Source organism: Triturus cristatus, chromosome 8 (genome assembly GCF_964204655.1).
Source record: "Triturus cristatus chromosome 8, aTriCri1.1, whole genome shotgun sequence".
In the NCBI taxonomy this organism is placed as follows: Eukaryota; Metazoa; Chordata; class Amphibia; order Caudata; family Salamandridae; genus Triturus; species Triturus cristatus.
The window spans coordinates 457,209,034-457,234,687 of NC_140591.1; the positions used below are offsets into that span (position 1 = coordinate 457,209,034).

At 50.6% G+C, this 25,654-nt stretch overlaps 1 protein-coding gene across 2 annotated transcripts in view; it reads right to left on the minus strand.

The window, feature by feature from the left end:
- The window catches only part of RCBTB2 (RCC1 and BTB domain containing protein 2), a 331,364-nt gene that overhangs the window by 89,420 nt on the left and 216,290 nt on the right, over positions 1–25,654 (minus strand). The window lies entirely within an intron of this gene.

The following is a 25,654-nucleotide window of genomic DNA, read 5'->3' on the forward strand; positions in this document are numbered from 1 at the left end:
GGGCCTTGTGATGTTTGGTCGGCACCGGCAGGGCAGGTTTCGACACCGAAGGCTTTGGTACTGGGTTCGGTGTGGAGATGGAGGCCGATCTTTTCTTCGGTGCCGAAGGGTGTTTTTCGGTACCGCTGGTAGGCTCGCTCGAGCCCGAGCTGCCGGAAGGCTTAATAGGCTTCTTTACCAGGCCCGAAGGTGGGGTGTGAGAAGCAGTATCCTTGGTCTTGCCTAGGCCCGAAGGCGAAGGTGTGACCGAAGCCTTTTTGGGTATCGGCGTGGGTGTGGGAGGGGGTATTGTACTCACGACCCTCGGCGCCGGGGTGATGTCCTCCATATCTGAGTCGCCGGCCTCGGAAGCACTGACGAGGTCGTCGTCCTCTTCTTCGATGTTCTGCTGTCCCGGAGCTTCGACGTCGTCCCCGAAGATGTCGACTGGAGCGGAGGTCGAGGAGTGCGCCATGTTGCGTCTAGCCCGTCGATCTCGAATAGTCTTTTTAGAGCGAAAAGACTTGCAGGCGGGACAGTCTCGGGCCTCGTGTTCAGGGGAGAGGCAGAGGTTGCACACCTCATGAAGATCGGTGTGGGGAAACCTGGACCCACTTCTTGAAGGGAGTTCTTTCCATCAGCCGAGACCGGAGCCGGAATAGGCCCGAAGGCTGCCGTCGACGGCCGGAATCAAAGAAGTGCCGAAGTAGAAGGTGAGTAAGATGATTTATTATCTGAAGGAGCTCGATGAGCGAGGATTTTTGCGTCGATCGTTGAACTGGAAAGTTCGGAACCGGAGCACGAAGTATTACATCCGAGCCCGATGGCGGAAAAAAACAATCTGAGGATGGAGCCGAAGCCCATGCGCAATACGAACCAAGGGAGGAGTCACCGAACTCGTGACTTCCAAAGACTTTCCAAGAGGAAAAACAAACTGCAAACATCCGGGCCCAACACCAGATGGCGATCTATGCACAGTGTATAATCTGCAGCTCATATGCCTCGAACATTTATTTTTTACCTACCATGAACATTTTTACCATGAGTATGCCTTTACCATGCATGCCTTTGCATTGTAATTGCATGCGTGGTAAAAGTTTGCTTTGTAATGGTAGTTCGTTCTAATGGCATTTACGTACTAATACCCGCGTTGTAATGACATACATTCGTATTCGTCGCAGCCCCCCTCGTTAGCGTACAAAGGTGCCATCCTGTTTTTCCTATGTCTTGGTTAGGTCAGTACCAGGCTACCTTGGTCTCTTATTTCCCGGCCAGCCATTTTCCTGCGTTGAAAATGTGGTGAGGCTTGGATCCCAGCCAGAAGCCTCTCATCTATTTCTAGACTGTTCCCCAATCAGTGTCCTGTGCCTAACCCAGCTCTCCTCATGTGGGGGGCGAGCTGCTCTGTTTTTTCACTGTGTTTCCTCGGTGCAAGCTCTTTCTATTCCCCTCCTTAGCTCACGCCTTTCTTCCACTTCCCATCTAGGTTGCCTCCTTATCTCTGAGCTATATATACGCTGTTCTTGTCAGTCAGGCTTTGCCCTCAAATTCGCTCTTTGTTGTTTCCTTGGCTACCTGAGCAAGTCCTGAAGCTCTAACCTCATCACTGGATCCTGGGGGACTGGGGCCCCCTTCATCACTCCTGCTAGCTATATCACTGTCTATTACCGCCACAAATCTCCCCGTCACTCGTGTGTGTTCATTTAAATCAGTGAGGGGGCATGTTCTCCATGCCGCTGGGGTTCTATGTGTAGAAAGTGACATACAGGGGGGGGGGGGGGGTGTCGAACTTCTGGGAGCCCTTGCACTGGACTGGGGTTGCTCTGCGACTGCCTAGGCCCTGCTGGTCTGTCAGTCTCTCATGCCTGGGCCTAACCACTTGTTGTTCAGTGGGGGCGGCCTGCCTTTTTCTTCAGTTGTTGGGTTGGAGTATCCTAATGCGGGGAGTGTGGGTGAGAGCACCTCCATACCTGCATATGGCGGGGGAGGTGCTGACGCCTTGTTTGCTTGCTGTTGTGCAGGACTGTCGATCTGGGCTTCTTCAAAGATGGCCCCTAGTTCTAAAAATGCCTCTCTCTTATCTTTCTTTTGACCTGTGTATTTAGTTTGAATGTATGTTCTTGAGTCAAAATAATTTTATTTTGGTTCCAAGAAACAGAAAAGGTTTTGACAGATAAAACATTACAGTTTAAAAGATTTTTTAACACATTTGTGAGACATTACAGTAAAATGTAGGGAAGAAAAAGTTCATAATATTCAGACAGCTAAACATGCAATGCATAAAAAAGATAATTTAGAACAGCAGAATATTTCACAGATTCGCAAAATCCTAACCCTATGAGTTGCGACTTTGATATTGTTAGGTACCGGAGTGCAGTTAACAGAAGTGGCAAAAGAGTGCAAAAAGTTAAAGCCATCAATATATATGTAAGAACGGACTTCCCTTAAAAGTGGAACTAAAAATGTACCTCTAGCCTCTTTATATAGGGGGCAAAATAGGATAAAGTGCATAGTGCCATATTGTCACACGGACACGATATGAGATTAGCAGCCCACCCTGATTGACACGGAAATGCCACTAAAAAGTGCAAAGTGCATTAGCGAAATCTATTTAAGAGAGATCTGATCTGCACATTGGTAGTGAAGGTTAGATAAAATTGCAGCTGAACGGGGAACGAACGTAAGGGGCCCATCTCCTCTTTTTGCGAGTAGCACCTATTGGCTCTAGAGTGATGTGCCTCTTTGATGATGACTAACATTTGTGGGGATACTTTCAGGGTTATCATAGAGATGCCCCAAGCCTATCTCATGAAGTTTATCTCTTACGAATCGGAGCCATGGGATCGATATGGCATTATCCAGATTATACAATCTTTAGGTAAATCCATTGAGAACATTAAATCATCAGAAAGCCATATTTTAGAGCACAGGAGCAGAGGGGCAATACTTATGCGGTCTTTTATAAAATCTAACCCCAACTCTTGATGACAGAACAGTGTGGGGGCTCTTTTCGGGGTCATCAATAACCATTTTATAAATTTGTTTTCCAAAACATATAGTTGGGGGCTAGGATGGTAACCCCACAACCCTGCCCCATAAGTTGCCACAGACAAACACTTAGCTTTGTAAAGAGTAACTAACTCTCTCACAGGCTTGTGGCCTAGTTTACATGCGAAGCAAAAAAGCCCCTCCACAGTCCTACTTGTATGTTGCACCCTTTCTGTTATAAGTGGTTCCCAGTTCATCAAATTATTAAATAAGTTCCCTAAATAGGTTAAAATGCTGAGCTTATCTATTCTATTTGTATGGTCTCATGTGTTCAAGTATGTTAGTATTGAAAGTTCCCTCCTTTGGCCAGGGAGATGTAAGTGCCTTCGTGTGTGCGTGCCACTCTTGGCACACCTTATTACGTTTTTTAGCCTGTGTGGGAAACCTGGTTTGTATGTGTTTTAATGGTGTCTCCATGATAAGTTTGGTAGTTTTAGGGGATAAGATACCTTAGCTTCTTTATTTTAGGGACTATCTGGTTTTGATCTGACTCAAACACAAATAATAATGCATAAAAAGGGTTGCAACATAGGAAAAGTGAAATTTGTCAATATAAACAGACTCTGAAAGATAGCGACCCCTGGCATCAAATCCGGCTTGTGAGAAATAGCAGCATCTTCATATGAAACACTGGGTTCTCAACAAAAACACAGTGCTTGAAACAAAACACAGTTTGCAGTAATTAACACCACCACAACATCACACATATACCTTACATTAATCATCGCACCCTGTATCACACCCAGGGTCTAAGCGCACCATCTGTATCACGACCAGAGGTCCAAGCGACCAACCCCTAAAAAACTGACAGAGAAAAAATTCAGACTTTGTTAAAAATTCCTTAACCCGCTCCTAGCGCATGCTATCCTGTGACCAGGGGAAGCTCTGAGCAGTAGTCTAAACTAAGTGAGCCTGATAGTCTGTCAATATCAACTTCGGGACAAAGAAAATAACAACAGTTTGCGGTAAAAAGAAATAACTCGAGAACCGCAGACCTCTTGGTCAAACTCAAGTTACACCTTATCTCCCAGGTCCAAATCTTTTTCCCTAAATGTCCGAATCGCACCCTGTTTCACACCGAGTGGCCAAGTGTACCATCTGTGTTACGCCCAGCGGTCCAAGTGACCAGCACCTCTCACATCTTTCAGATACCAATGGCATTCAGAAACCGGTAGTACTGAGAAACCCGTTTAGACTAAAAAATAAGATTGAAGTGTCAACTCCGACAATGAATACAATAAATATTCATCTTTCCTAGTGTACCGACTATCATAATAAACATTGGCATAGCGAATAGGCCTCGCCTTTGGGACCTTGTAAGTGTTTTACCAGAGGTGTTTGGAAGTTTGGTGGGAGTCTTTGGCCATTTGCGTGCTTGCCTTCTTATTGTGGTATTGCCCAACAACATAAGCTTGTGTTTACCTCACCAGTCTCCCACACATACATCACAGCCGTGCTGTCCGGCTCACTCTGCGCCTTGACTCCCCAGATTATAAACAACAAAACAACAAAACCATGAGCACAGGGCAGGAATGCCAACCCCCTGCGAGCGACGGGATAAAGCAGTGTCTTTCTCAGCCATCCCCGGAACTTCCGCGGGCAGCTCCTGGGCCCGCCAGCAACGTGCCAGAAAACAAAAATACACCTCAGTCAAGCAATCCATCCTCCTCAGGGCGTCTTCTGAAGGGGCAGAGAGGCGAAGCGCTTTTCCTGCTATTGTGCATAACAGCCAGGGAGGAGGCTCTGCCTAACACCGAGGAACAATAGATACCTTTCCTTCTGCTCCTGCCTCCGCTGCTGCCGTTCGCCCTGATCCTCGCTACTGTCTGGGCTCCTCTCCCATCCATCCAGCGGAGGAGGGCAGCCTCCTGTCAGCTCAGCAAGACAGCTGTCCGCAGGAGGCTCCAGCTGACTGAGCAGGTTAGCCTGCTCTGGAAGGGAGCTGCGGTAATCTACACCAGATGGAGAGACAGGGAGAGAAAGAGACAGGAGCGAGGACAGGGACAGCCTTTACTAAATTATGCCAACCCAGGGCAGTCGGGATGTGTAAATTCATCATTACAGCAATATTACCTCAAAGGCACACTGATTACACGCTGAAAGGAAATATCACCAGAGACGTCCTTAAAATATGAAATAAGCCAATATATACATAAACATGTAAATTATTTATTTGCTAATACAAGACAAACAGGCGTTAAAACCTACACTAATATTAATAGACTAAATTAAGTGCCAGGGTGCATGTAAATGCTGGATTTTAGCAACTTGACAGATATTGCATCTTAAAGAATCCACATATTCGGATAAACTTCTTCTGTTGCAAATGAGGATGTTGTAAACCTCAAGCCTCCTAAAAAAATGTTTGTCTGCAATGTACAAAAAGAATCCTATAGCCAGACATTGTATACAAGAGAATGAACAAAGGTGAAACGAGCCACAAAATGACAAGCTGCAGGGGGACTTTAAGCCTCTGTTAGTAATTCGCTAGCCTCAAACACAGCATGCGAGGAAAAAATATTCTGCTACAAAAGTGTGCCATTGGTCTGGTGAACTGGTAGTTTGACTCTGCCCGGTGCTTCGAAATAGGAGGTATGGGGTTTTTATATAAAAGACAGCCAAAAAGAAACCCCAGTCAACACAGAAATACCTCATTATGAATGAATTTGGTGCGTTTGACAAAAATAGCAAGGTTTCACTGAATGGGATAGCAGGAGATCGGAAAAGACGTTTTGAAAACAAAACAGGACAATGACTGTGGAGCTACGAGAAGTAGTGCATATTTTGTTTTTCTACAATGCGAGTCTCGTGGCCTACTTGAGAGAGACATAACCTCTCAAACATATCAACAAAAGAAGGAAAACGTTCAGTTTGTGAGCTCATCAGGAGCGTGGCTGGAATTGGGGCAGCGCCGCTGTTCACAAGAGGCATTGTCATCACAAATGGACGCGTTGGAGTAATGAAGCATTGGTGTTGAAAAGAGAAACCAACAGCGTGTGTCCCCTGAGATGCCGGTCGCATGGTGGAACCTTCCTCACACCCTGGCCTCTCCCACAAGCCTTCGATTAAAGGTGGTCTTGATCGAATTATCACCCAGACCTCGACTGTTTGTTGGAAAATTCGGACTTCAGAGGAAATTAGCAGGTTGAAGGTTGCAAATGCATCTTTGTTTACTTTGCACTCTGTTATGAGGCCTCTAAGAGGGAATTCAAGGCTCACGCAGCCCAGGACCATCAGGTTGTGATTAAGAGAGATCAGCAAGAGTGGATTACCGCTCCTTAGCTATTGAAACAAGTGCAGACAAGCGCGGTCACCAAAGTGAAAGCGACCGCGCTGTTTTAATTAGTAACCTGATCTGGGGAGGAATGCCGCTGCTCGCTCCCGAGACCCCTAGGCCATGGGAGTGAAAGTTTTGAGGGAAGGCGACACATGCACCCGTCTTTGGCCATTTGCGTGCTTTCAATTATTGAAAGCCACACGCAAAGGCCAATGGGATCTGTGGGAGGAGGCACACCCACACGGAGAAGGTTCTTGGAGGTCTGATGTGCTTCCAAAAGCCCTCTCCTAGGGCAGCGCATGCGCGCTGCGCTAGGCGAAACCTAAAAAGGTGACTTCTGCGGGATTGCATCCGAGGCCGCCTTGCGACTAACTCAGCTAGGACATATAAAAGTTAATATGCCAGATTTCTGTCAGTGGCAGGGGGCTCAGGTTATCTTTTTAAGCTTCTCCCTACTTTGTCATACGCCAAATGCTTTACTAAGGTTCTGATGTAGTCTCTTAACCTCTGAGACGGCTGCTTCAGGATGGACCTACGCCCTGCGGATTTAGCAGAACTTCCAATTAATTGCAGTGTCTGCTCACCTTTTTTGTTGCGCAAATGTGAATCTGCCCGGACGGGTCCCCTTCCTTTGGCTACAGTTGGGTTCGAGGTAGCAATCAGCTCCGATGGTGGCTTGCCAAAATGTTGCTTGAACATAAAATCCCGTGGTAAAACGAGAGACAAGAGGCGTTTGGGAAAACAGGAATAGTTTGTTTATTTAAACAATGTGGCTGGGAGACAGTCCTCAGACCCTATGTCTGTGACTGTGCTCCCCGCCGCATTGTTTAATTAAACAAGCTGTACCTATTTTGTCAAACGCCTCTTGTCTCTTTTATTTTTTCAGGTATTTCATGTTCAAGCAATATTCTTAATTTTGTTATCAATATTTTAGTATTTTGCACTCACCAGTAATGCACTACATACAGGGCTTTAGGATCGCAGGGTTTCCCATTTTAGTGAGGTTAAATCATGCTGTTTGAGAACAAGCCCTAAAATGTTTCGGGAAATTGCAAATAGTCAGTACTTTGATTAAACTTGCAAGTGCTCTATGTCTTACATATGGTATCGAGGTGGAACACTCGTATCCAAAGCAGACGTTCCACTCTCTCCAATTCATTAGACCAAATAAAAATAAAATTACCAATTTCTCCATGTTGTAATTTTGTATTCATTTAGGGTAGAATGTACCGTTTTACAGGGAGATAGAATTAATTCAAAGTGTATGGTCAGCCTATCCTAATGAAGAATTTTAATTGTAGATAATCTGAGCAGACATTTTGCTGAATTAATTCCTTTCTTTGTTTTCAGGTCTGCATTGCGCTGTAAACATAATGTGGCTATGTTGTATTAACCCCTTCAGCGCGGCGCGGATTTCTGGAGGGGCACATCTAGCATGCTCTTATTTCAAACAGTCCTTTTCACTAGTTTAGCATGTACAGCAGTTTTAGCAGCATGCCCCATTTTACTAATCAGTAGCGTGACCAGACCTTTTTCGCTGAATCACTGTGGTGTGGGCCTCCTGGCTGACTTGTGTGAAGTTCGGCTTCTAAGGGCTGGCCCAGTTCCTTGGACTAGCAACTCAAGGGCGTGTTTAGCCTCTTGGTGTGCATGGCTTGTGTGGTTCATGCATGATGTGTGTGTTTGGGCCATAGTAATGGAGGCCAGTGAAATCCACTTTAAATGCCCATCAAATAGTCTTTCTCAAGATGGAGGGTGGGGACTGTGCTCTCAGACAGTGGAAGTGTATCAACCCAATTCCTGTGACTGGAGGGAGGAGATTATCAATCAATCAATCACGACATTTGTATAGCGCGCTACTCACCCGGAAGGGTCTGAAGGCGCTGGGGGGGAGGGGTCCATCACTGCTCGAACAGCCAGGTCTTGAGCTGCTTCCTGAAGGAGAGATGGTCTTGAGTTAGCCGGAGGTGGATGGGGAGGGAGTTCCAAGTCTTGGCTGCCAGGTAGGAGAAGGATCTTCCTCCGGCAGTGGCTCTGCGGATGCGAGGTACGGTGGCGAGGGCGTGGCTGGTCGATCGTAGCTGGCGGGTGGGCGTGTAGAAGGTCATGCGGTCGTTTAGGTACTTAGGGCCCAGGTCGAGGAGAGCCTTGTGTGCGTGGGTGAGGAGTCTGAACGTGATTCTCTTGCTGACGGGGAGCCAGTGCAGGTCTCTCAGGTGTCCGGTGATGTGGCTTTGTCAGGGGATGTTCAGGATGAGTCGTGCGGAGGAGTTCTGGATGCGTTGGAGTCTTTTTTGAAGTTTGGCTGTGGTTCCGGCGTAGAGGGTGTTCCCGTAGTCCAGTCGGCTGGTGACGAGAGCCTGGGTGACGGTCTTCCTGGTTTCTGTGGGGATCCATCTGAAGATCTTGCGGAGCATGCGCAGGGTGTTGAAGCATGATGAGGAGACGGCGTTGACTTGTCTGGTCATCGAGAGGGAGGAGTCCAGGATGAAGCCCAGGTTGCGCGCGTGGTCCGTTGGTTTGGGAGTGGTGCCCAGGGCCGGGGGCCACCAGGAATCGTCCCAGGCGGAGGGGGATGATCCCAGGATGAGGACTTCCGTCTTGTCTGAGTTCAGTTTCAGGCAGCTGTTCTTCATCCACTCGGCGACGTTCTTCATCCCTTCGTGTAGGCTGGCTCTGGCGGTGGCGGGGTCTTTGGTGAGGGAGAGGATCAGTTGGGTGTCGTCGGCATAGGAGATGATGTTGAGGTTGTGTTGGCGTGCGATGGCTGCGAGGGGGCTCATGTAGACGTTGAAGAGGGTTGGGCTGAGTGATGATCCTTGTGGTACGCCGCAGATGACTTCGGTGGCCTCGGATCTGAACGGGGGGAGGCGGACTCTCTGGGTTCTTCCGGCGAGGAACGAGATGATCCACTCCAGTGCCTTCTCTTGGATTCCGATGTTGCTGAGACGCTGCACTAGGGTGCGGTGGCAGACAGTGTCGAACGCAGCAGAGATGTCCAGGAGGATGAGGGCCGCCGTTTCCCCGTTGTCGGTCAGGGATCTGATGTCATCGATGGCTGCGATCAGGGCGGTCTCGGTGCTGTGGTTGGCCCGAAACCCGGACTGCGATGGGTCGAGGGAACTGTTAGTCTCGAGGAAGGCGGCGAGCTGTTTGTTGACGGTCTTCTCGATGACTTTGGCAGGAAAAGGAAGGAGCGAGATGGGACGGTAGTTCTTGAGGTCGGTGGGGTCCTCCGTTGGTTTCTTCAGGAGGGCGCTAAGCTCGGCGTGTTTCCAGCTCTCCGGGAAGGTGGCGGTGTGGAAGGAGGTGTTAATGATGTCCCGGAGATGGGGTGCGATGATGGCGTCGGCCTTGTTGAAGACGTGGTGGGGGCAGGGGTCGGTGGGGGATCCGGAGTGGATGGTGTTCATCGTGTGGATGGTGTCTTCGGTGCGGATCGTGGTCCAGTTGCCGAGGGTGGTGGTGGCGGGCGTTGGTTCGGTGGTAGGGTGCGTGGTCTGTGCGTCAAAGCTGTTGTGTATGTCGGCGATCTTGCGGTGGAAGAACGAGGCGAGTGAGTCGCAGAGGTCTTGAGAGGGGGTGATGTCGTTGTTTCCGGCGCTGGGGTCGGAGAACTCTTTGACGATGCTGAAGAGTTCCTTGCTGTCGTGGGCGTTGTTGTCCAGTCGATTTTTGAGTGCTGTCTTCTTGGTGGCGTGGATCAGCTGATGGTGTTTGCGGTTGGCGTGCTTGAGGGCGGTCCTGTTGTTTGTGATCTGGTCGAGCCGCCAGGCTTTCTCGAGGGTGCGGCAGTTCTTCTTGGAGTCCTTGAGTTTGTCGGTGAACCAGGGGGTTTTCTTGCTGCCGGGTCTGCTGGGAGGGTTCTTTAGCGGTGCGAGGTCATCAGCGCATGTGGTCAGCCACTTGGTGAGGTTGCTGGCTGCTTCGTTGGGGTCCGTAGTGCTGGTGGGAGGGTTCTGGCTGAGGGAGGCAGTGAGCTGCTCGGCGGTGATCTTGCTCCAGCTCCGGCGAGGAACCTGTTGCGGGTGGTGGTGGTTCGTAGTTCTTCTGAAGCTGAAGTGAACGCAGCTGTGGTCAGTCCAGTGGAGTCCAGTGGAGTGGCTGAAGGAGATGTGCTTGCTGGATGAGAAGACGGGGTCAAGCGTGTGGCCGGCGTAGTGGGTGGGGGTGTTCACCAGTTGCTTGAGTGCGAGGTTGGCGAGGTTGTCCAGCAGGGTGGTGGTGTTTCTGTCATTGTTGTTCTCCAGGTGAAAGTTGAGGTCCCCTAGGAGGATGTAGTCAGCGGAGGGAAGGGCGTGCGGGCTGATGAAGTCTGCGATGTCTTCGCTGAACTGTGTGCGTGGTCCCGGGGGTCTGTAGATGAGGGTGCCTCTGAGGGTGGTCTTGGGGTCGGTGTGTATCTGGAAGTGGAGATGTTCGGCGGCGGTGAAGGTTTCGTCGGAGTTGGTCGAGATGCGGATGGTGTTCTTGTGTACGATGGCGATGCCTCCTCCCGTCTGGTTGACGCGGTCCTTCCGGGTGATCTTGTATCCGTCCTGGATGGCTATGGCGATGTCGGGCGCTGAGGAGGCGTTCATCCAGGTTTCAGTGAGGAAGGCGACGTCTGGAGATGTCGAGTCGAGCAAGTTCCAGAGATCGACGGCGTGCCTGTGGACGGAGCGGGTGTTGAGCAGGATGCACTTGAGGTGGTTGTTGCTGGTGTCTGGCTTGGCAGAAGCGGTGCAGGTCCGGAGGCAGGTGAATTTGCAGTCTTGGCAGGTGAAGGGTCCGTGGGTGCGTCTCGGGGTGGCTCGGTAGCAGGCGGGATTCCGGCCGGTGTTGAGTGCGTTGAGGGTGGTGGGGGTCGTAGGTCCGTTGTGTTGTCTGGCGTTCTCGGGGGCCAGGGGTCCTGGCGCTGGGCGCGGTCCAGGCGCGGACGGGGGCAGACGGGCATGCCTTTGGCGCGCCCGCTGTGCGGCCGCTGCGCGGCCTCCATATAAGTGGGAGTGGGAGGGAGGGGCAGCTGGGAGGCGGGAGCGGGGTGGCGAATGGGGCAGCAGGGGGCGTGGCCGCAGGGTTCAGTGGCGGGAAGGTGGACGCTCGGGGGGGCGCGGGCTGGAGCGGGGTACAGAACGAAGAGCGGGACAGTGGGGCACAGAGCAGGGCACAACAAAGCGGGGGGAGCAGAAATAACGGGGTACAGAAAAACAAGCAGGTTACTGGGGCACAGAGCAGGGCACAACAAAGCGGGGGGAGCAGAAATAACGGGGTACAGAAAAACAAGCAGGTTATTGGGGCACAGAGCAGGGCACAACAGAGCGGAGGGAGCAAAACCAACGGGGTACAGAAAACAAAGTAGGTCACTGGGGCACAGAGCAGGGCACAACGAGCGGGGACTCACCCCGATGACAGCTAGATGCAGAAACCAAAAATCTCTTTGTGCCTCGTTTGTGGGGACTCCAGGATGGAAGGACCCTGCTGTAAGAAGCATTACTCTACACTAACGACACTGGTGTCCAGAGAACAGGGAGGGAAGGATACCTAAAAGAAGAACCCCCTCAAACCTGGTGGATCCCCATCGTCTGTCTGCCAGTGGCGTGTCAATGTGGGATCCCACCTATCACAGTTTTCCAGTTCCAAGCCCACTATGACCACTAGAGGGACTGCTCCAAAGAGATCTGAGGGCAGTTGTGCAACCAGGGCTGGAGTATGACTAACAGCCAGTCATCAAGAGTTGAGGAGATATCACCTGAAGTCTGGATCTCTCACTGGAGAAACTAGTTACTGTGCTGAAGTGATTAGAAGCCTGACTTTCTGCTGGGAGTGGGAAGGAGCCTATCTATCTTGCAAGAGGAGAAACTATCCAGGAAACAGCGAGGTCCAGCAGGTCCCAAGTGGCATTGAGCCACCCAGAAAAAGCAGACCGCTGGAGAGCGGTCTGGGAGTACACCCGTGCTAGAGTTCCCCCACCCTCCCCACCCCCTAGTTTCTTCAAATACTTCCAAACAGAAATCATGGCTTCATAATTGCTGAGGTCCTGTTGAGCTGTTATTGCAGTTGCTAATCAGCGCATGCAGGCTGCATCTGCTAAATTCCAATACCAATGAGTGACTGTATTTGTCGAATCTGTGACTCAGTCATGCAAGGCTGACACTGCCCAAATGTTGAATGCACTGTTGGGGCCTACATCTATGGTCTAGCCAGCCCAGGCATGGACAGCAACTGCCAACTGTGAGGACCCTGAGGCACTACACTTATCAATGGTCCAGGCATGACCATTTCATCTCAGGACTGCCGATCTTGAGATGTCGGTGAAGAAGTCATGCAGATGTGCTGCAGAATGCAGCCAAGAGCCCTGGCCCTGATCAAGAAACACCACAAATGCCTGCTGCTGTGCTGCTCTTCTCGCAAGTATGCAGACATGCCTTCCAATCTCTGGGTGGCCTGAAATTGACCCTGAGAGGACTGAATCATCCATGAAGGGGAAAGAGTCTTCAGACTAAGCACACATATACATGATTCATCTCACGAAGGGGAGAGAGTCTTCAGACTGAGCACACATACATTGGGGTGGTTAAACTGCAGCTGTCTAGGTTTGCGCTACTTGTGTTTACCCCTAGAAAGAGAGGGTTAAGCCCAGAATGGGGAGGAGAATCTGAGGCCAGTAGGGTTAAAGAGTTAGTAAGGTGGGCACAGTTCCTGTCAACATAATGCCTAGGGTACTAATTAGTTTTGATTATTGTAGTACGAACAACTGAATGCAACTGTGTGAGTAAAATACTTTTGTTCTTGATAAATAAAGCAATGAGGTGAACATTTTCTTTATTGGGTCGGTTGAAGGATATTTGAGCTCTGAATTCAAGTCCTCACCGCACTCCCGCCCGAGAACCATGTGACCGCTCCCCGCGCTATCTTTTTTTAAATTCTTTTTTATTAACTTTGCTCATGGTCACATACAGAATACAACCAAATTCACAAGGCATAAGGGGTAACACCCCTGCATGGGACATACACAAGCCATCATAATAGGATAATGCTATACTCACACTTGGCCCCCCTCCCCTACACCCCGTGACGCCCGATATCTTCGCCACGGCCCCCACACCTTTTTCCATTTTTTCACACAGCCCCATGACTTATAAATGACTTCCTCTGCCCTCTGCCACCAATCCAGATCCCTGAGCCATTGGTCCCACTGCAGGGGCACCTGCGCCCCCCAACAACTGGCAATATTGCGCTTCGCCACTCCAGCTGCCAGTCCCAACCAGATCTCATGGTATCTGGACCAATCCGTGGGTCCTTTGATCATGAGGAGAAGCCATTTGGGCTCCACCGGAACCGGGGAACCCACCACCTTCGCCATTGTGCGTGCTACTTTCGTCCAAAAGGATACTATGTTCGGGCATTTCCAGAGGATATGATAGAATGTCCCCTCCCCCTGACATCCCCGCTCACATAATGGGGACAGGCTCCAACCCCATGCGAAAAGATGGGTTCGCGGGTAATACACCCGGTGCAACATTTTTAGCTGTACGAGGTGGAACCTAATCCGAATGGCAACTTCGCGAGGGCTTTGCAAGGCGTCCTGCCAATCGTCGTCCTCAAGGTGACCGATATCCCCCTCCCATCTCTCCCGCAGGGACGCCAACGGGTCAGGCATATTGTTTATGAGTTTACGGTAAACAGTGGATGTTGGCCTACTGAGGATGGGGTCTAGAAGAAGCCTGTCCTCCATGGGAGAATATTCTGGAATGGAAGTGTCGGGGCGCACATGGGAACGCAGGGCATGCATAAGGCGAAGGTAATGAAAACGTTGGGAGTCATGCAATTGGTATTCCCGTTGGAGGTATTCAAAGGATCTAGGGGCGTCTCTTTTCCACACATCACCCAGGTATTCTATTCCAATTAATTTCCAGCCCCTGAAGCCCACGAGCCCCTTAACTTCAATCAAGTGATCCCCCACCCATAGAGGGATCCTACCTGTCAAGGTACCAGCCCACCCCAGAAATTTATTAGCTTCCCGCCAGCATTGAAGGACCACCCCCGTGGTTGAGGGCAGGTCCCCTCGCAACCGTCGTGAGTAGAGGAGTGGCTCGCAAGTACCTCCCAGCATAGCATACCTATCCACCCGATAGGCAGGTTCCAAACCCGCCGCATAGACCCAGTCATTGATAATTTGCAGTTGGGAAGCCCAGTAATAAAACTGGACGTCCGGGAGGGCCAGCCCCCCGTCGTACACCCCTCTTGTGAGTTTTCGCATCGCTATCCTCGGGCATCCACCCTCCCAAAGCAACGTTCGTACAGACTGCGATATGCGCCTAAACACCGGTAAACAGTGGATGTTGGCCTACTGAGGATGGGGTCTAGAAGAAGCCTGTCCTCCATGGGAGAATATTCTGGAATGGAAGTGTCGGGGCGCACATGGGAACGCAGGGCATGCATAAGGCGAAGGTAATGAAAACGTTGGGAGTCATGCAATTGGTATTCCCGTTGGAGGTATTCAAAGGATCTAGGGGCGTCTCTTTTCCACACATCACCCAGGTATTCTATTCCAATTAATTTCCAGCCCCTGAAGCCCACGAGCCCCTTAACTTCAATCAAGTGATCCCCCACCCATAGAGGGATCCTACCTGTCAAGGTACCAGCCCACCGTCGTACACCCCTCTTGTGAGTTTTCGCATCGCTATCCTCGGGCATCCACCCTCCCAAAGCAACGTTCGTACAGACTGCGATATGCGCCTAAACACCCGCTCGGGATGGGTACGGTGTATTCTGCAAGACGTACAGCAGCCGCGGCAGTGCCAACATTTTGAACAGCGCAGCACGCCCAACTAGGGAGAGAGGCACGGACCTCCAGTGGGACACATCAGATGCCAGCCTCGCCAAATGGGGTTCAAGAATGTTTGGTAAAGAACTCTGCTCTATCCCTGGTGACATACACCCCCAAATATTTGAAGCCGTCTGTCACTATCGATGCCGAGCAACCCCTCGGGATCCTTGGTGGCGGGCCCGAGAGGGGATAAATGAGGGATTTGGTCCAGTTAATTGTGAAGCCAGAGTATCTCCCGAACAACTCAAAGATGTAAGGCGCCTGCGCAATCGAATGATATGGTCGGGCCATATAGAGGACGATATCATCTGCGTATAAAGATATATACGCTCTTCCCATTCGTCGTTGAGCGCCAGGCCCCAGAAGGACCTGTCCCACCTGATCCAGTGCGCCAGCGGCTCGAGAGCCAGGGCATAAAGAAGCGGGGACAGGGGACACTCCTGTCTGGTCCCCCTGCGCAGGAGGAATGTTCGGGACATCGCTCCGTTTACCCTCACTCTCGCTAATGGCTGCTCATACAACAGTCGCACCCAACTGCAGAAAACCGGGCCAAAACCCAGCCTCTGGAGAACCATGAATAAATATTGCCACTCGATACTATCGAAGGCCATAGATGCGTCTAATGCCATCAGGGCCGTTTGAGCGTCACCCACCGCCTCAGTCATTTACAATACCCCATACAACCTTCTCAAATTATGCCGAGTGCTCCTATGGGGCATGAAGCCTGACTGGTCCATGTGGATCAGGTCCGGCAGGACCAACAGTAACCTCGTCGCCAGGGCTTTGGCCAAGACCTTGGCCTCCGCATTTAGTAGCGAGATGGGCCGGTAGGAGGAGCACTCCCCGCACTATCTTGATAGTCAGCTGTAGGAATTAGTGTACTTGGCCACATTTGAAAAACGACAATAAGCCATGCCCCGTGACATCAGAGGCAAATTACCTCTATTCTTAGCCAAAAAAACACTTATATGGGCAACTGCCCATTGTAGGGTGTTGGCTAGAATCTGAGGAACATCTTTTGGAGTACGGCAGCTTACTTTCCAATACTGCAGAACCTGTGCTGTGTAATACTTGTGGAATGTTCCTTAACAAAGTGGGCCATTTTGCCACAACAGAAGGATCATTTCTGCACACCATTTTCTCTTTCTCAGTCAATACCATATACATTTTCCAATTTGTACATGCTCTTAAATTTCATAAGTGAAGGACAAGGACTTCCCTAACTTGATATTAGGTGGTGGCAGGGAACACAGAGTGAGCACCGTTCCTTCATATTCCCATCGTAATGACATTTTACACACATTGGAGAACTAAATTTACTTTACACTAAAAAAGTGGCGAGTTAGGGTTCGATCAATACTGAAGAATCTATGGGTCACTTAATGGACTCCTATAAAATAGAAAATTATAACCCCTCATGGAATTCCATTTCAATCACCAAATGGTTGATGCATGCCAGAATAGAATTATCTCCATCTCAATTGTGTCCGATAAAACATGCTGGTCTGAGGCTTGTGTCAGAGTACATCTATAAATTCAGCTTTAAAAGCAGTACAGCTGTATAGGAATGCGTTGTTTTTTAGTATCAGCGGAATAGCCCAAATTGCTGCGTCCCAGGCAAGGTAAAATATGAAATGGCAATATAATGAAGAATTCTAGAAAGGCAATGTTCTACATGCAATATACAACAGAATCTATGTCATGAACATTCAAAATGTTGCTTGGTCACACCAAAACCTTTCAGGTGCCTCTTAGGGCACAACAGAGAGGAAGTTAACAGTTACCGGGACAGATGCTCTCTTTGGACCGCAGGGGTGAGCCATGTCTAGGGACTGTATCAGAAAGGGAAATCTCAAACGGATTAAAACAAATGAGGTATGGTGCAGCACAAGCTATATTTAGACTAGCCTTCGAGCAAGAGCATTAGTATGCACTTGTGAAACTGTCACCTTTTCGATAAGCAGGACTAGGGATTTAGTAATTGTCATTAAATTGGTGCTTTGGCCTATGCCATTATAGAAAATCTGTAGCACACAGAGATCACACAAAAGCAGCAGGCATAAAGTCTACAACACTTGAGAGATACTGAGGCAGCAGTGATACGGAAGACCACACCACAAAACAGGCACTCCCTGTGTGGAAGGTGTTGAACCAGAGGCCAATAAGTGCCAATAGGTGACGCATATCTCAGTACATGACTGAGAAAGTACTCCAATGTGCTATCAACAAATCCAAAACAACCTCTCCTGAAAAGAGAGACAACTGCATTATAGGTTCTTGGAGGGGCGTTTTCCTCTGCTGAATGCAGACTTTGCTTTGACCAACTGGCCAGGTCTATTGCTCACTGTGAAGCACCAAAAACCTAGGAAATGCGGGTTTCAGTAGCAGGAAACAGAAGCAACACTCTTCTGTTCTCTAAACTGTATTTACATCTTCTGACTGTAATCTTCATAACACAAGCACTGTCATTTCAAACACTTATGTACTTGTCATACCCCTCAAAAAGGCTCTATGATGTAAATATTCATACTTGAATTAACAATACATATGCGCCAGAAATGCATGTTGAAGACTAAGCAGTGCTGCAAGTCCAAAAACAGCTAATCAAATGTTTGAGAACAATTCCCCGAATGACAGCAGACTTTGAATACCATATCCCTGAAGTTCCCGAGTAGAACCAAAAGAGAGAGGTGCACAAACTAAATCATCAAAAGCATTGCTGCTTATATGAATAAAAAAACTAAACATAGTGCATGCCTACTTTGTATATATTAAAAAGCATAATTACAACATCACAGTCAGACATTTAGGAGAACAGAATACCAAAACTATAACTAAGTGTAGAAGCCATGATGAGCTTCTTAGTTGGGTGCCTGGTCAGCCACTGGTCACCAGTACAGGTAAGGGGGTGGATCCTTTTTGTTTTGGAAGTTTTGATTTTCTCATTAGAGCTCCACTACTGCCTAACAGGAAGGTTAAGAAACAAAGAGGTTTTTCGTGAAACTGGCACATAGACTTGATAGTGGATCTGAGCTTGTACTGCTAGGCAGTGAAGGGATTTTAAACTGTGTAGAGTTTAGTGGCTTTTGAACCATCTAATAAAAGTGGCATTCTTGTAGTCTTACTGCTACTCAAATAATAGCTGCGAAGTCTCTTGTTGCAAAAAAGGGCATTTTCAGAACAGATGGAAGTTCACTTATTATGATCAAGGTAGACTATAGTTGAAAACCTAACTCATCTACTAGCTTTAAGAGGAGGGTCATGGCTCTACTCTAGCAAAGTTTTATTTTTATTTCAAGTAGCAGACTATATATTAACGGCAATCGTTTTAATAGGCAGATCATATCATATCTTATGCCAAACTTATGCCAATCTAGGGGGCGCTAGAGGGCGCCAGTCCGTAATGGCCGCACCTGTGTGAGGCTCTCGACAGCCGGGCGCTTTTAAGCTCCAACAGTCCATCCGCCATCGAGGGATCGCCATTCTAATCGGCTCGATCCGTGGGGCTCAGGCCAGAGAACACCCCCACCGACTTGTGGCCTGATTGATTCGGCGGTTCGGCTGCGGCAGCGGCCGGAACTTTCCGCGGCCGGGGCTGCTGTGCAGCTGGAGCGCAGGGGCCGGCTACATCAACTACGCCACGACGGGGACCCGGCGTGCGGACCAGGCCGCGCGGCGAGACCGCTGCGAGGAAGGGAGATCGGCGCCGGGCGCTCAGGCTGAGCCCATCAGGAACCGGTAAACGCGTGTGGACCGGAGTTCTTCAGGGAGCTGCTGGACACGGAGCTGCCGCCTGCTGCCTGCCTTCTGCTGGGGGAGCCATTGTGGAGAGATCCTTTGCGGCGTGGTCCAACTTCGAGGGCGGTGAGTGACGCGGGCTCCTGCTGCCCCCCCCCCTACCCCCCCCCGCATTGGCTGGCGGGATTTCCCTGCTGCTTGACTCAAATCTGGTCCCCGGGACGGGGGGGGGCTGAACGGGATGCTCTAACGGGGGTGCTGTGGTCACTTGCTACCGGTGGCGCCTCGCGGGGGAGCATCGAAGCGAGGCCTGCTCTTGGCTCTCCCCCTGGCCTGGTGCCCCTGACGGAGGACACACTACAAGGCTGACCGAGAGGTCGAATCTTTGCCTGCCCCGACCGGAACAATTGGCTGAATAGCTTTATGGGCGCTGCGTAGAGGGGGCGGCCCCCCGGAATGTGCATTTAGCGGCTGTAGGGTGCCCCCCGCTTGCGAGGCACTGAATTAGCGGGCTTTCCTTGGCTCCATAACTCGCTGGACACATCGCTTTGCGGCCCTTGACTGCGCACCTGGACGAGAGGAGTTTGAAGGACTGCTCCAGGTCCATAGTGTTCGATACGCCTAGGGGGTGCCTGTCCAAAGGAGACTGCTTGTACTCGGGCTGGGCCCTTGGCGGCCATCATGGGGAAGGCGGACGCCAGGCAATCCCGGCTCCCATTCGAATCCCACAAGAAAAAAGACAAAACACCTCAGGCCCCGCTGCCGGGAGATGGCGACGCTGATGGCGGCGACAGCGAAGAAGTAGATTGGAAGGCACTCCTTCTGAACATGCAGACCAGCCTCACTTCCATTGATTCCAAGATCGACGGCATGTCCCGTCGCCTCGATTCCGTAGTACACAGACTTGATCAACAGGAAGAGCGGTCTAAGGAGGCTGAACAACGGATCTCGGATCTAGAAGATGGGGCTTCGACCACCCAGACCAAGGTCTCGCAAATGGAAAGGCTACTAAAAGTCATCGCCGAAAAGAACGAGGATTTGGAGGCGAGATCACGCCGCAATAACGTACGTCTTATTGGTCTGGCGGAGTCTACCTCGGTGGGGCGAATGGAACTTTTCATTGAAAAACTTCTGTCGGACCTCTTTGGCGCGGGTGCTTTCTCTACGCAGCTAGGGGTGGAGCGGGCTCATCGCACCTTGGGCCCCCGTCCGGTGCCCGGAGCACCCCCGCGGCCTGTGATCATCCGCTTTTTAAACTACAGAGATCGGGACACCCTGCTGCGCCTCGCCAGGGAGAAGCAACCTGTCCTCTTTGAAAATACCACGCTCTCCTTTTTCCCGGATTTTACACAAGCAGTGCAAGACGCCCGTCGCAAGTTTGGACCGGTCAAGAAACGTCTGCTTCAAACCGGACTTCAATACTCCATGCTATACCCAGCCCGGCTTCGGGTGGTCCATCATGGTAAGCCCCATATATTTCAGGACCCTGCTCAGGCGGAACTATTTTTGAAGGACTGCAAAAAGTCTCCTGAATCCACCCGATCCCACTCGGAGAGGGCGGGGTCCCGGTCACCTACTTCTGCCCCTGACTGATGTGGGATGTCTGGCTGTTACCATGGTTCCATATTGCTATTGTTGTAGGTTGGCTTGCTACGCCTATGTCCTTCATTCAAGTGGTACTGCTGGTTACATAACTATCTTTGAACATTGCTCCTGGATGGTTGAGCTACTACCTAGTAGGTTCTGATGATTTCAATGGTCTCTCGATGTGTTAAATTTTTGCCTGTGCCCTGGCTTTGACCCCCCCCCCCTCCCGCACTTTCCGCTGGGCCCTCAACCCAGAGGATAGCGGGTGAGATATCGGGGGAGTGGGATGGCCGGTCTGGACCCCTAGTGTCCCCCTCTTGGGTGTTCCCCAATTAGTACATGATAGGACATTTTGGGGTTGAATGGGGTGGGGGAGATGCCCGACATGATTGGGATGTCGGAGTGGGCGGGTGGGTGGGATTTCTAGGGAATGTTTTGAAGTTATTATTGTTTTTCAGCATGAGCACTACGTATATACTTGTCAGGGTAGCACAGCATGCCTCCTTCACTAGACAACTACTTCCATGGCCTTGCTGCCAGATAGGCCTTTCAACCCATACTATATCCACTAGCGAACATGACCCGCACCGCGTGCACTGAGCTTGGGGGGGGGGGGGGCAGCTCACTGCTATCACCTGGAATGTGAGGGGGCTGGGAAATCCGAGGAAGCGCCGGCAGATCTTGGGTGCATTAGACAGATTGCATGCTCAGGTGGTCTTTCTTCAGGAGACCCATATGGATCCCCTCCGCACGGCTACCTTTGCTACCAGATGGGCGGCCCACTCGCTTCATGCACCTTACTCGTCTTATGCGAGAGGCACTGCCATCCTAATCAAAAGAGGTATTCCCTATGTTCCTCTGGGCACCACCGCAGATCGCGAGGGCCGATATTGTATAGCGTGGGGAAGGATAGGCATCGAGACTATCACCCTAGCCTGCTCATATGGCCCCAACTGCGATAACCCGAGCAGTTTCATGGCTCTCTGGAACAAGATCAGAGACTTGGGTTCCACACACCTCATCTGGGGGGGAGACTTCAACGCTGTATTGGACCCCGCTTTGGATAGGTCAAACCCATCTATACACCATTACACTAAACACATAGATACCTGAGGGACATTTGTGACACTCAGGATGTCGTCGATGCCTGGCGCCACTTAAACCCGACCTCTCTGGAAGGCACGCACTGGAATTCTGCACATGCCACATGGGCCAGAATAGACTACATCATGGTGAATAGGGCCTTAGCTCCCTCCCTGGTAGAGGTGCGTCATGTAGGCCGTACATACTCCGACCACTCCCCGGTGCTAGCCAAGTTTCGTCTACCGGATATAATGGGTAGACCCCCGACGTGGCGACTCCAACCCAACATCTTACTTGATGATCTGTTTCGAACCGAACTGGGTCAAGAACTAGAAGATTTCATATCTCGTAACAAGGGATCGGTGGAACGGGCGGCCACTTTTTGGGAAGCACTGAAGGTCACAATACGGGGGTTCTGCATCTCCAAGAGCTCCGGGGTGCTGAGGGTCCTGCGAGATGCATTGCGTAGACTGGAGTCCACACTCCACACCCTGGAAACCAGCCCTGACTACGCTGACAACACAGATGCACAGGCGAAGTACCGCGAAACACTATCAGACTACACTTCCACCGCTGAAAGAGAGGTGAATTTCCGGGGCAAGTACTTTAGGGCTCGAGTGTACGGAGAGGGGGAGCGACCCGGTAAATCGCTGGCAGGAGCGATCCGCCCGCCGCGGGGCTCCAATTTTGTGCTGGAGCTGGAGGGAGAGGATGGGACCCCTATCCGTGATACACACTCGCTTTTAGCGGCCTTCACTGCACACTACTCTACGCTATATTCTACTACTAGGGTAGGCACACTGGACATTGGCGACTACCTTAGGGAGCTCACGCTGGGCTGGCTCTCCGACCGCCAACGGGAGTTTCTTGCGGAGCCAATAGGCCTGGATGAGGTTAGGGATGCGATCAATCAGATGGCACCGGGGAAGGCTCCGGGGCTGGACGGGCTGCCCATGGATTTCTACAAGGCGTTTATTGATATCCTAGCTCCGGTACTCCGAGAGGTATACATGGAGGCACATGAGTCCGGCACGCTTCCCTCATCTATGCAAGAGGCTCTGATTACCTCCTTATTAAAGCCTGGAAAACCACCCCAATACTGCGACTCTTATCGTCCTCTCTCGTTAATTAACTGTGACGCCAAAATCCTGACTAAAATACTGGCTAATCGCTTGCAGTTATTACTGGGAGGCCTGGTGTTGTCTGATCAAGCGGGGTTTGTTCCTGGTAGGGCCACCTCCAACAACCTTCGGACGCTTTTTTCCGTTATGCATAATGTAGACCCGGATTTGCCATTGGTGGCGGTTTTTTTAGACGCCACCAAGGCCTTTGACTCTCTGGAATGGGACTATCTTCACTGTATTTTACGCAATATGGGAATGCCACTGGGTTTTACGCGCTGGATTGATATCCTGTATGACCGACCGTTTGCTAGGGTGGGGTTGAATGGGCGGATATCGGACCCCTTTATAGTGTCGCGGGGAACTCGCCAGGGATGCCCCCTATCTCCACTTCTGTTTGCGGTGGCGATGGAGCCCCTGGCGGCCCGGCTCCGTCAGCATCACCGGGACAAGGCTCTGCGCTGTCTTCAGCGTGAGGTCCTCATATCCTTATACGCGGATGACATCACGCTATACATCCGTGATCCTGCTACCAACCTCAATCCTATCCTCCGGGAGTTTATTCGCTTTGCGGGTATGTCGGGTATCCATATCAACTGGGGAAAATCCACTATATTTCCGCTGACTGCAGCCGCTCAGCCGTTTCCTTTGGACTACCCCCTAAGATGGGACATGGATGAGGTTCGCTACCTAGGCATACTTCTCTCCCATGACCGTGAAGAGCTAATGCGGATGAACTATGGCCGTACGTTTGAACATATCCAGGCTTGCGTGTCCAGATGGATCACGCTGCCCCTCTCTTTTGCAGGCCGCGCATCCCTGATCAAGATGGTGGTTCTTCCGAAGCTCTTGTACCTCATCATGAATATTCCCTATTATCCCGCCAAATCCTTCTTTCAACTTCTGAGGTCTGAGCTTATTCGTCTGGTGTGGGGTGGGGTGGAAAGAGGCCGCGTCTGCGTTGGGAGGTGTTGACTCTTCCGTTCGCGCAGGGAGGGTTTGACCTGCCGAACTTTGAGATGTACTTTCATAGTGCACAAGCCCACTACGTTCATCACTGGATTCGCCCCACTCCTTTCATGCCTCAGACGGCTGTGGAACACTGGCTGGTTGCACCTATTCCACTGGAGGGAGCGATACTCAGTACACCAGAGACACGCGCGACGTACCGCACCACTATTTCGAGCTCCATTCTGGCGTGGCGATATATTGCGCGGATAACCCACACATCGCTACTTTATTCTCCCTTGCTTCCCCTGGCATACCATCCCCGGTTGCCCCTTTTACAGGAACAACTGTTCAAAAACTTTATGGCCAAATTCCACATTACGACATGGGGGGACCTTTATCATGACGGCCAATTCCGCTCCCAATCGCACATGTTCGCTGGCCTTGCACCCACTTTCATGGACACATTCCTCTACATTAGGCTTCGTAGTGGTATTCGTGCATTGACGGAGGAATTTCCAAGTGAACCACCCACATTAGAACCCTTGCACCGGATACTTAAAGCTCCCACTCCGGCACACGCGGTTTCCACCCTATACCACACTATGCGCTCTACACCAGACCCCTTACCTTGCAAGGCGCGTAACAAATGGGAGGAAGAACTGGGACTGCCCATAGCTGACGAACTCTGGAGCTATTGTTGCTTACAAACGGAACAAATCTCCTCCAGCAGCAGGTTCAGGGTGATTCACTACAGATTCCTACATAGGCTTTATTGTACTCCAAGATCCATGTGTAGGGTGGGCCTTCGGGAGGACGATCTTTGCTGGCGGTGCCGCGCTCCGGCGGCGGACTTTTTCCACATGGCGTGGGAATGCCGGGAAATAGCTAACTACTGGCAACAAGTATACTCCGGCATTTCAGAAATGCTGGATGTCCAGTTGGCACCCTCTCCGGAGCAGGCGCTTCTCGGTTACACCCAAACTATAAAAAAACCGTCACGCCGATTTGCCACTATTGCCCTCCTTATAGCAAAACGACTGATAGCCTGTAGATGGGGACGGGGCAGAGCTCCCAAATTTAAGGAATGGGTCAGAGACATGGTACACTGTCAAGACACTTTACTTCGATATGCAGAATTACTACCTTCCGCATCTAGGCCAACTGATGTCTGGGATCCCCTACGGACGTATCTGCTGTCGCACCCACAGACGTGATGGGCTTTCCTGCCCACTCGCCCCCTACCCTTCCACGTCACTATTTTTACGTCCAGAGACCCCACTGACTATACGGAGGCCGGGACTGCTTGTCATGGGCCGGGATGGATGTCATCCCTTACTGTAATTGGGGCTGTGCGGTGGGTGGCTCCCCCTCTGTCCCTCGATTAGACGACGCACTGGGATGTGGGGTGGAGCGGGTTATGCGCGCAACTGTGAGGTTCCTCGCTACAACTGGTGCATACTACTGTGGAAAACTCATTTCATGCAAAATGTTCAGTGATTGATGGGTTGTGTTCGTACATGTTGACTTTCTGATCGTCCCTCTCCCTTACGCCGCAGCCGGCCCCTGGTGGGTTGTAGGCAGGCAGCTGTGTTCAACATTTACTCTCATTTTCATTTTAAGCCGCCGGCCACAAGATGGTTGTAGGCATGAGGCTGTGTATTCTGTGATCATGCTGAATAAAGGTTTTTTTGAAAAGAAAAAAAAAAAAAAAAAAAAAAAACTTATGCCAATCTACAACAAACCGAAATTCTTTAACAAAGTTCGTGTTTTTAGGAGGCATGGCCAGTGTTCATGAAGAGAAGAGTGCAATAATTGCATTTATATGACAATTAAAGCCCAACCACCTCCAAGAAAAGCTTTATCTGTTTGAGATTCATAGTTAAATCTGTGTGTCAGTGAGAGAGTACAAAGAGGCCAAACAAAGAAGTGCGAGTCCGGATCTCTTAGGGGTTCCATTAATAGTTTGAAAATCTGCAAGAATGAAAGGAGTTCTCATGGCCCCTAATGCAGGGCTGTAGGTTCAGACTGATGAGGTGAAGATATTTGTCCCTGCTTTGT